Here is a 10,463-nt window from a genome sequence, read left to right on the forward strand (position 1 = left end):
ACAAAGAAAGGGAAAGTTACTTACCAATAACCAATTTCTTTTGAGCTATCTTGTACGCATATCTTGCTTTGCAAGTGATCATTTACTAAGGCTCTTGAAGTCAAGGACTTTTTCCCCCCCTTCTTTTGCACTATCTAGAGAGATTACATATTTTCCAGTCTCTGTACTCATTTCATTCTCAGACATGAAAGACATGCCTGCAGTTAGACCTTCCCTTAGCTATCAACTACATGTTTCTCCAACATAAAGAGACTTCCAGAGAAAACACAGGGAGATCTGGAAGTGAATGCATGAATCTCAGAAGAATCTCAAGCACTGTTAAATATCCCTTTCTTATTTGAGTGTTTGCTTCATGAACATTCATGCACTCTTGTGTGTTTGTAGGAAGATGTTTAGACTCTCCGGTAAAGACTGGCTTAACTTCTGGACATTCATTCATAGAATTAGTCTGAGGTTTAGAAACTACTCTCCTGGCTGCTGATATTCATTCATTTCCTTTTGAAGGTAGTGAGCAAGATACTTCACTGGATATATGCAGGTCTATAGATTTTGAATGATTGCACTTCCTTGTTGAATCAATAATGCACAATTAATGTTTCATGTTCCTCAAGAATTCAGGAAATCAGATAGAAGTTTAAACCCAGTTCTTATTTATTTAGAATCTAATTTATCATATATGAACTCTGTTCCAATATTTTCTTTCATAGCCATTAAGAAAAACAAATACCCACATAGGTAAGAACTGAGACGGAATCAAATCTTTTAACCATTTTAATGTATCCAGTTTGGTATCTTTAAATGTAAATATATTTACATATATATTTGTTGCACAAATGATAAGGACTTGTTCTTTTAGTTAATTGAGAAGTATTTATCACTCATTTTGTCTTATATGAATTATGTTCAGTAATTCCATAGAAATGTTTCCTACAATTTCAAGCTTCTGAGCAGTTTTTAAATAATTATAATTTGATTAAGCCATCACCTTGGCATATTCCTTCCCTAACTGGAATCCTCTGCTCTCAATGACATAGGGCAGGGATACAGGAGAGAACATTTACTCATAGGTTAATAAAAAACCTCAAGATCTGACATTTTGTGAACTATCAACTTCAAAAATTGTTTTATGACATTGGGAATGCAGTAGTTACACTTGGCTTCAGACTAGTTCAAATATTAGACCTTAATATGACAGTATTGCTAACTTTTTTTAGGTTTCTCAAGATGTTCCTAAAATTCATACTTACACGTATGGTCTTCACACAATACACATAACATTTTATTTTGTTTAAATTCAGACTCCCTGTAGCCTGGTTCCAAAGACCCAATGCCTGTTTGCAGCTGGAGTGCATTACGTGATTCCATCTTCTACTTCAGTTTAATATAAAAAACCCCTGTTACAAAAATCCAGTTTAAACTTTCTAGGAAGTCTTCACAATGCAAAACAAAACACAGTAAATGGAAAACTTCCTTAAATTACATTGATACTTCTGTCTCAAAGACTGTTTAGGTACACACAATGTAACTCTGCAGAATGAATTCACATGAATTTTAGTCCATTATGCATATATTAGTCTGATTCATGCATTTCTGTAGCTTCTAGGGTAAGAAGCTATTTAAAGCTTAGTTTTCTGGAAAAGGGTTTGTTTTTTCTCAGCTAGCCACATTTCTCTGTATCTCTGTGTTTCACTACGCTGTGGTACAGTATAGGGTGAAGGTTAAGCCCTAAAAGTTACTGAAATGCATTGTGTCAGTGAGAGAATACTCTCGTTACTAGAAACTAGGCACTTTATTTTGTTGCCTTTATTTCAGGCAGTGTGAAACTTGGGGTTTTGAGTTGCTGTTAAAAGCTACACAAATTCTTTTAATTAAATAATTATTTTGCTGATAGTATCCAATCTGATGTATGGCTGAAAGTTTAGCTGCTATTCAGGGTTGAAGCCATTTTGTCCTTAGTGTTAACCTAGTTTTCATAATTTTTTCACTGTGGTAGAGTTAGCTCAATGAGAGGAGAATATCTGTGACAAGTAGACAGTATTCCAGATTACAGATCAAATCTGATTAGCTCAGAGTAATTACTTTGAAATATTTTTTGGGTTTTATCCATTTTTTTATCCCCAGATAAAAAATGTATTTCTTTGTCCCTGAATCTAGCAATGGCAAGGACAAAAATTACACAAACCCCAGTGATGCTTGCAGTAGGCAGCAATGAAGGAAATGTTTTCACTAATTTGAAAATAAAATAATGAGCAAGACCTTATTTGATGTTTTGGTTAGAAGACCACATAGTATTTAGGGGTTTATTAACCATATAATTCCGCTAATATCCAATATTCAACTCAGGCCTCAATATTATATAAATGACTTTGAACTTCATGCCTCAAATTTATAAGATAAAATATACAAACAACCATGAGACCTCCAAAAAGTTAACTTAAATTATATTGGAGTCAAGATTTCTTTACTGTTTCATAATCTGTCTTTGCCATGTTGCTTCTGATTGTGGCCACCGACTTGACCTGCTGTCACTCAGACAGTCTTCAGACTGTCTGGGGGTGTTTTTTATCATTTTAATCACAGGGCATTATCGAAAATATTTGAGTGTAGATGAAAATTAAATGTTTTGTGGATTGTATCAGCTAACCATATTGTAATTGTAAGAGGTTCTAGGAAATTTTAGTTTTTCCTAAAATATCATAGTTTTTCTGATAGTAATGTTTATTTTAATTGTACTTGTAATTCTTTCTTCATCAGTTGAAAGACTTCAAGATAAAATCACCATGCACCCACAGTTAGATTTTTTGTTTTTGCAGGATTGTAAAGAAAAGATATATGGGGTTTTTTTGGTAAAGGTCCTAAAATGTATTTTCTATAAGTCAAGAACACTGACTAGTACTTAGTGGTTTTTTAAGATATTAGAGATCTTAGTCCCTCCACACAGTTGTCATGCCTCAAAAGTCATGCATCTCCTCTAATTCCCCAGCACCTGTCTCTCCTGACTAATCATCACCCGTGAATGGGCAATTACTGTATTTTAAAAAACAAAAGCCTTCTTTATACAATTACTGGGTGCTCCTTAGTCATACCTGTGCAACTTGTTTTTCAGGGGGGGTATTTCTGAAGCTTCCCTCTCCCTGTAAAAATCTGAAAATATAGTAGGAGGATCTCTAACAGGAGGACTGTGACTGTTTCTGTGCTCAAAATCTATTTCATGGAAACAATTTCTTTTTTTTTCCATTTAAACTAATTGAGACCTTTGTGAGAATTTCACGACACAATCTCATGAAAAAATTGACTAAGGGAGGGAAAACAAAACCTGTGATAAATGGTAAATTTCTGTATATGTTAAAGGTCATAATATGGTTCTGGGGGATGGTTCTCATCTTGATAAACAATTCGGAAACATGAAGAACTTGTGTAAGAGCAGAGTAACTTCAGAAAGAGGGAATTGAAAGAGAACCATGATAAGATTCAACATCAGCAATTTCAAAGCCTAATGAAAATATTTTCCTATTTGTCAGATAAAGTGACATTATCCTTTTACTCAAAGCACCTTGTTGTACCAAGGTACCATGATCTAACTCTACTGGAGTCTAGAATGCCTAGTCACAGACACCAAGCCTCTACTCAGCCAGATGTATGCAAGATCCCTTTTGGAAGCCACGTGCATATAGTAATGCCCTGTACTCAAGATGTCTTACTAAGAACTGCAGTGGCTGTTAGTTTCCAGGATAAAAGCTGACTTGTGTTGCTAAACTCAGGATGCTTTTACCAGAGACCAAAACCATTGAAAGGGGAAATGTCAATCATCTGGATGATCCAAATTTTATTCATGGCACCTGCAAGTCTCTTTCAAACCACATAACATCACTTCCCATTGACAAATATTAACAGCTGAATAAGAATTGAAATGGGAAAACATGGGAAAATTATGATCTTGGGAAGTCAGAAACATTTGGCAATTAACTAATTTAGGACTTTTGAGAACATACGTCCTCCCACCACCAAATGATCATGATGAAATTTTTTGTCTGTCAGACAGGAAAAATGTCTACTGTACCAATATCTTCCTCAATCCATTATTGAGATATTGGTACTGTTGGGTTTGGGTTTTTTTCCCACTATTTATTGTTTAAAATTGTGGACTTTGGGGTATTTTATTTCAATTTTTTTGCCATTTTGATCCTTGAATAACAGAACTGAAAACAGAAATGCTGACTCAATGTCTTTAACAGTGACTGAAAAAAAGAGATGTGTAAAAATATTAAAGTTGCATAATCTTCTAAATTAATGTCACATTGAACTAACAAACCAAATAAAATAAGGAGGGTAACACTTTGAGTATTAGTAGACTAAGCTACAGTTTTCTTTTATTATCCCTACTGCATTATAATTCCAAAAGACAGCATTTTTTTGTTTCTTATATGAAAACCAAAAGAAATCAGTAATATTCTCAGAAAAGATTTTTTCTTTTTTTTTTTTTCTTTTTAGAGTGTTTCCATTAGGTCAATTAGAAATTCTAAGTAAGTATCTGAAGTATGGGACACAGGGGGAAATGGACAGCCCCTTTTCAGTTGTCTGTGGAGACAGAACCAAGGGCAATGGCCTCAAGTAGGAACATGGGAAGTTCTGCACCAATATGCAGAAGAACTTCTTCCCGTTGAGGGTGACAGAGCCCTGGGACAGGCTGCCCAGAGGGGTTGTGGAATCTCCATGTCTGGTGATATTCAAGACCCATCTGGATGCCTCCCTGTGCAACCTGTCCTAAAGAACCTGCTTTGGTATGGGGGGTTGGACTCGATGATCTCTCGAGATCCCTTCCAACCCCTGTGATTCTGTGATTCTGTGAAGTTTATGTAGTTTTAGGGACAATCTGTGTATTATTTCCTGTATTGTAGGAAAGAAGTACACAAGATTTGTCCAGGCTTTCACAGGTAAAATCCTGAAACGATATACAAAATTAGTTCATTCATCAAGATAATATGGAAGGACTCACTGAAAGAAGAGTTAAAATATTTTTGTTTCTAAATATGTTAAAGTTCAATTCTGTCCGTGACCAATCCTATATTGCCTAACAATATTGAAGCAATATTAAACTGCTGGAGATTGCTATAGAAGTCATATAGTACCTGCTTTCCAGAGATTATATGTTAGTATGTCTTCCAAAATAAGGTTTCAGTTCTTTTACCACTCTATCCATCTTTGAATGGAATAATATGTTAGATACTTACAAGGGAACGTGGGGTCAACAAATGACAGTTTTACAAAAATATCATAGAAATACAGTATGGGATTTAAAAAAACAAAAGCCAAATCTAATTCCATGTTCTGACTACACTAGCCACACCACTTTCAACAGTAACACTACTTCAAATAGGAGATTCTGTCTGCTGGGGACAAGAATGGCCAATGTGATGATGCAAGGAGTCAGAATAAGCCTAATATTTCTTTCAGAAATAATTATTAGCTTTTGATTTCTGATTTGTTCAGAGACTTGATGTTGCAGTTCAGGAAAGCATTCACCAGAGTTTTGGAAAAGACAAGCATGGTGGAACACAAAAATCTTTTCATCTTTGGCCTGATTCAGTATCTCCATCCCTGTGAAGGTAGCCAGTTTCATATTCATGGGCATGAGAAAGAAGGAATTTGCAGCAAGGCTTGAGTCAGATGGAAAAATCACTTTGTGAAATTAGACCTACTGAATATTGTAGGATTCCTATAGGTGAGTCAAGTAGTTAACTCATACATAAATGCTTACCACTGTGTTATCTCGGTTAACCTAATGGTTTTTCTCCTTTTTGTTTTGAATTGTGGATTCATAATAATTTACACACATCTTTTGAGATCTGTATTGCAGCATCTTACATTAGCTCTCTCCTTCTGAAATTCCCCATTCTGGGCTTTATCTATATAGTGTAAATGTAAAGTTAAAATGTTATACTTAAAGGAAAAAGTCTGAAACCATTTTCATGTTAGTCCTATATAACTATGTCATCATGTAGCTTAAAATATCCTCTCTGAAATTAACTGATGTGTTGCAGCAAATTGTTCTCTGGGTGGGCAGAAAGAAATTCTATTAAAGCTAATGAAAAATGCACATCTGTGGCACAAGACCATATCTCCAGAAGATAGAAGCAGTATGTGGAATAACTTTCTTTCAAATTTAAGCCTGATCACTGAGCTCTTCCTATGAGAGAGGCAAGCTCATCAGACTTTGGAGAACTCTGGGAAAGTTTGATACTCTGAAAAATTTTGAAGCAGAAACCTTGTCAAAATAGTGAGCAAATCAAATTAAGTAAAGAATTAGGTTGTTTTTTTTTTTTAATATGGCTTGATTCTGACACATAATTTTAATTATTTCTTTTTAATTTCAAATATTCTGAACAAGTTGCACCCAGTCCTCACAAAGCAGAATGACTTTGTTAAGCCTAAATCTCAGGTTTCACCATGTTAAGAAGTACTTTAGATACATTACATACACATAAAATCATTGTTTGTAATTTACAAAGGACAGAGAATCCATTAGTAATATTAGGATCTGTGCTTTCATGAAGGAGGTGTAGTGTTGGTACATTAGAAGATGGATTTACTAGTGGAGCAGAGCCAAACATCTGTGTTTCACTGCATACATTAGTTTTGGTCCCAGAAAACCAGGAACCAACAGAACTGAGCAGAGAACATCAAACTCTACCAGTCAAATATTGCTAGGTTTTTCTTTACAGAGCTTTTTTTAACATGTCAAGGAATAAAAAGTCAATGATGCCTTTAGTATAACCATTATTTTTGTGATGGTTTTAATACAAAAGGATTCTTGTCATTCTGTGGAACCTCTTCATGGCAAGTATGTTTTTATCAGAAAAATATGCTTCTCCCCATCCCTCCCATGATATACACAGTGCTCAAATCTTCTTCGTTTGCTTTCTCATACTCAAAGGTTCACTCAGAGGTCTTTGGAATAGCTGAAGCGCTGTTTTAGCCAGATAGAGGATGAGCTTAGTCCTTACGACTGGACCCTGAATTAACTTCTGGACTTCTGAGGAATAAATTTGCAACTCTTAGAGATTCATTTTGGCCTAAGATAGCTTGCAAAATTAATGAAAGCCAGGACATTATTTCAGAATGAGATAAATGTTCCTCTTCAAATGGATGTTGTGGATGTCCATGGCAGTGTTCAAGGCCAGGGTGGATAGGCCTTTGGACAACCTGATCTAGTGGAGGGTGTCCCTGTCCATGGCAGTGGGGGCTGGAACTAGATGATCTTTGAGGTCCCTTCAAACGCAAACCATTCTGTGATTCTGAGATTCTAAATAGAGTGCTTATGACTAATAACCAAGAATATTCATTGCTACAGACACTAGAGACAGCTTTCTGAATATGGCCTTTCTTCATTACTGTGTCTCTGTATCTATGATTACCTTATCTGTAATTCTCCTGTAATTGTTGATAATCTCTTAGAGACCAGCCCTCTAACTTTGGCACAGACTGTAAGCAGGAGTCACCACTGCATATTTCTGTCATTAAGATTTCCTCTGCCAAGGCTCACACACACTGTATTTTCAGAAAAAAAAAAAAAGTATAGTGCCTTTTCTTGAATGCAAGATGGGAACTTGGGGGACAAAGTCCATCACACTGTAAGTGAAGACAAGGTTCGTGACCTTGAAACTTGAGTATCCCCAAGTGCATAGGACATGATGAGATGCACCCAAGAATCCCAAAGGAATTGGCTGATGTAGTTGCCAAGCCACTCTCTATGATACTTGAAAAGTCATGGCAGTCAGCTGAAGTCCCTCATGACTGGAAGAAGGGAATAATTACAGCCAGGTTTTTTAAAAGGGTACAAAGGACAATCCTGGGAACTATTGCCCTGTCAGCCTCACCTCTGTGCCTGGGAAGATTATGGAATAGGTTCTTCTAGAAGCTATGCTAAGGCACATGGAGGACAGGGAGGCAATTCAAGACAGCCAGGGTGGCTTCACCAAGGACAAGCCCTGCTTGACCAACCTAGTGGGTTTCTACAATGGAGAAAAGAAAGCTCTGGGAAGACCTTATAGCAGCCGTCCAGTACCTGAAGGGGACCTGCAGGAAAGCTGGGGATGAACTGTTTATAAGGGCATGTAGCAACAGGGGCAATGGTTTTAAACTAGAGCAGGGTAGGTTTAGGTTGTTCATTATAAGTTCTTTATTAGGAGGGTGATGAGACACTAAAACAGGTTTCCCAGAGAGTTAGGGGAGGCCTCATCCCTGGAGACTTCAAGGTCAGGCTTGATGAAGCTCTGAGCAATCCAATCTAGTTAAAGGTGTCTCTGCCTACTGCAGGGGGATTGGACTAGATGACCTTTAAATGACCCTTCCAACCTCACACATTCTATGATTCCGATGGAAGTGAAGTACTTGAAAGATGTTTCTTCTTCCTTCTGACTCTGTTCCAGCTGTTTGATCCCATGTCTGTAAGTTATATATCATTAACTACAAACCAGCAGAAACAGTGTTTGAGGTCAATCTGTATGTCACTTATTTTTAGCTTTTTTTGGCACCATAATATAACTACCCAGCTCAAAATAAGTGCAATGACCTATGTTTCTTCAAATCACAAGGTCTCACTTCACCATAATTTGCATGAAAAATAGTATATACTCTTTTTTTTTTTTAAGAAAAGAAGACAGGATTACAAGGAAAAAAGAACAGATGCATAACATAAGCAACATAAACTTTTTTTTTCCATAGTGGCTTTTTATCTTGCCTTTCTCTTATGTCTTGCCTTTTCTATTCATATAACAAGACAAATATGATGACAATTTATTTGTTTTCATAGTCAGTAATTCTGGGATTACTTTTTAACTTTGGGATTTTTTTTTTTAACTGTGGGAGAACAGGGGTAAAACCAAGAAGTATATTTCATCTGGCAAAGTAGGGTTTTTTTTATTGTTTGTCTTTTTTATTATTCAATTCTTAGACATTTCAAGAGTAGACATGAAGTTTATGAGTCTAAATGTTGAAAGTAAACAGAATTCAAGCTTCTACATTTTAAAAACACTTTTAAAACCAGAACTTCAACTCCAAAGTCCTATAAAAGTTTTGTGTATTTTACCATTCTCTCTTCTGCAGTATTAATTGAGTTTAACCAAAATATTTAAATACTGCATTTATTAGCAACTTAGGAAAAACATTTTCAGATATTTAAAAATAAAATGTCCATTCAGTTTTCTAGTAACATATTGACTGAAATCAGAATTGTCATTAAACTAGTATTTGGGATTTCCAGTAACTCATCCTTTGATATATGAATGTAAATACCACTCATTATCAATGTTCATGACAATTAGAAGACTGCTTTGTGTTACCTGCTACAGAAAAAAACAGTAGAGGAAAGAAGCTATGCTTCCAAAGGAAACACCTAGTCCAGAATTAAAATCCTGGACCCTGAATGCTCCAATAAATCAGCTCTGCCTCACATCATGTCCTGACTAAGGCCACTGTTCACCTTTTCCAACAATTTTGTGCTTTATTGCATAGACTGAGGAATCTAGAAAACTTCACAGATGTACTTTATGATATAATGTATAAAATTTAGAATGTATAATAAATAATATAGAATATCAAGTGTGCAATTATACTATATAATCCACAGTGTACATATAGCTATACCGAATATAACATGTATAGAATATATGTGGCACATGAGATATACATAAATATATATAACTTTCAATATATTTATATGCATACATTTACTATATAGGATATCATATGTAACAGTCTCACCCTTTAAAACCATTTAAGTTTATAACTTCTGATAAGGCTCACAAGCTAAACATGGACATCACATAATTGAATATTATACCAGGCAACATAAACCTCAATTGGTGGAAGAAATTTAGCTGCAATAAATGCCTTTAGCTTCACCTTTTACTTTGGTTGAAACTCCTGGAACATCAATGTTAGAACTGATTTCACTGGGGAAAAGACATTATGCACTGGAAAAGATTTATGTCAACACACCAATTTTCTATTCTTTTTTTTTTTTCTGCCCTGAGCTCAAGTGGAAGAAAAAGAATTGTCTGTGGGAAAGTTACAGCACTTCCAAGTTTACATAATGTGCTGTGGCTGCTCTCAGGTTGGCTGCAGATCGTGGAAGCATCAATAAATTTGGTATCTCAGCAAAATAGACAAGTTCTTTATAGTGATCTTTTCATGACCATAATTTGCTGTTTTCCCACTAGAGTATTTCATAATAAAGACTTTGAATTTGTTCCCTTACAGAAGACTACATAGGTGAGGCATATTTTTTTCACTAAGTACCTACAATAAGGTCGGGAAAATTAATTCTCTTTCATGGAGACCAACGTTCATATTTATTATATGTTCAAATAAACTATAAAGGAATATACACATAGGCAGTATTTCATAAATTCTCACTTGGGTATCCAAAGAACCTATCTGAAAATGCAAACAATATTGTAATA

Source organism: Gallinula chloropus (assembly GCF_964237585.1).
Source record: "Gallinula chloropus genome assembly, contig: HAP1_SCAFFOLD_215, whole genome shotgun sequence".
NCBI classification, from domain to species: domain Eukaryota; kingdom Metazoa; phylum Chordata; class Aves; order Gruiformes; family Rallidae; genus Gallinula; species Gallinula chloropus.